Source organism: Mus pahari, chromosome 2 (assembly GCF_900095145.1).
Source record: "Mus pahari chromosome 2, PAHARI_EIJ_v1.1, whole genome shotgun sequence".
In the NCBI taxonomy this organism is placed as follows: domain Eukaryota; kingdom Metazoa; phylum Chordata; class Mammalia; order Rodentia; family Muridae; genus Mus; species Mus pahari.
Window position 1 is genome coordinate 47,961,052 of NC_034591.1, and position 2,396 is coordinate 47,963,447.

Below are 2,396 nucleotides of genomic sequence, written 5' to 3' on the forward strand. Positions count from 1 at the left end.
GTGCTAAACAAAAGAAGGGATACATATTGCTAAACTCTAGTGAGATTACTTTTCTTTTTTAAATCTTCACATTTAGGAAGGATAACAAGTAGGTGCTGAACATTCATTTCTCAACTTGGGTGGTGAATTTCAACCTTCTTTTCTGTTATAAATCACTGAATGGTACGCCTTTGCTTTGGATACTTTTCTGTCTTATATTTAATAAAGGTTAAGGAAGTCTCTGGGTAGGGAGAACAGGTTTGTGGTCTCTTTTGTTTGGCGGGTAGACTGGGGACTGGACCCACTGAACTACATTCTCTTCCTTTTTCACTTTTTATGTTGAAACAGGATCTAACTATGTTGTGCAGGAAGGCCTTGAATTTTCCATCCTCTTCCCTCAGCCTCCTGAGTGGTTGGGATTTCTAGACCTATGCCACCAGGCCTAGATACTAGGTTTTTTAGAAAAAAAAAATCATTACAAACCCTAGAAACATTACTCAGCAAGAAAACAGAATGTTAAATTCCATTTCCATCTAAAAATTCTGTTGGGTTATTTTTGATTTCTACAAATACTAATAATTTTTTGTGCTCAATGTGCAAAACTTGCATAAATGTAAAAAACCATGCTGCATATATGAATTATGGATGCTTAATATAGCATTTTTACATAGTTTGCATATCTGTAGTTTTAATGGGCTACTTGGTCTTTCATTTTATTTAAATAAATAACATGTTCTTTATCTTTTCTTGTCTTTATGACTTTCAGTGGTTTTAAGTCCTCCAGATTGTCATCATCTCTAAACTGACTGAAAGCTAGATCTTAGGTATCCTAAATTATTCATTATCCCATCTAATTCCACAGCAGCCCATTTTATAGATGAGCAAACTAAGACTTAAAAGATGTTAAATAACTTGCAAGTTTCACAAGGACTATGTTTCACTACAGTCCTGACAGCTACACTCTAGTACTCTCAATCCTTAGGCCATGTTTGTTTCGAACTCTTTCCATTCTGTCTGTTAAGCGGAGGGCCAGAATCATGCCATGTCTGGGGAATCCAATTTCAGGGCTTCTCTGTATAACTTCATTCAGAAAGAGGGTATTGATGAATGCCTACACATTATCTTCTTTGCTTGGTCCACTTGCATGATTTTTGAAAGTCTTGTTTTCCCTTTTTGGTGTTTTGGATGTTGATGTTTGTAACATAAGAATTAAATATTTTGGTATTGTTTATTTGTGTGTGCATGGTGTGTGTGTGTGTGTGTGTGTGTGTGTGTGTGTATGTGTGTAGTGTGCACATGGATATGCATGCCATCCAGAGGCCAGAGGAAGATGTCTGTAGTTTTCCTTTAATTGCTCCCAGTCCAATTCTTTAAATAGAGGGTTTCTTACTGAACCAGAAACGCATCCACTGATTTTTGGCTCTCCTGCCTAGCCAGAAAGGATCTGGCTGTCTCTGTCCACTAATCACACGCACAGCCAAGCCTGCCCTTCTATATGGTTCCAACTCAAGTCTTCTCGCTTGAATAGTGAGCACTGAACTATTTCCTCAGCCCCTGCTCCTACTTTTGAAAGCAAAGGTGTGTGTATAATGTTTACATATATGTATACATATACATATGTTATGATTACTTTTTTCTACCATGCAATTTTTGCTAACAATCAAAAAGGACTTTTTTTTTTTGTTTTAGGTTTTTGTGTGGCCTTTTTACAAGAACAGTAATATTTCTTTATTTCTTTAAAAACATTTAAAATATTGACTGTAGTATAGGGGCTTTTATATATAATAATTTATATATAATAAATGCCTTTAAATTCAGTATCAAGAAAAATGCTTGGCTCCTTCCCATCAAGTAAAATGTTTCTTCTGATCAATGAAAATTTTATAACTTTACATTATCATTTTTACTTTTGTTTTGGCTGTCAGTAGTTCTTGCAGACTTCAAAGTTAAAGTTTACTTAGCACAGTGGTTCTCAATCTCCCTGATGCTGAGCCATTCAAAACAGTTCCTCATGCCATGGTGACCCCCAACCATATAATTATTTGTTGTTACTTCATAACTAAGTTTGCTACTGTTGAATCATAATGTAAATATCTGCTACCCAGGATACCTGATGCGTGCCTCTGTGGGGTTAAGAGCCACAGGTTGAGAACCACTTAGTACAATGACTCTACCCTGGCTCTCAGACAGTATAGGTTTTGTGTATCTGTGTTTTCTGTTTCCAGGGCAATGTTGCAGGCAAAACAACAGCTCAAGGTCCTATGGTGGGAGTCTCACTTTTCAAATGTGCAAGCATCATATAACTCTGTGGTTGTTTAGTAGCTTGTTTCAATTTCAGTATGAAGCAACATCCTGTTTACTCTGAAGCACTCTTCTTCTTCTTTTTTTTTTTTTTTTTTTTTTTTTTTTTTTTTTTT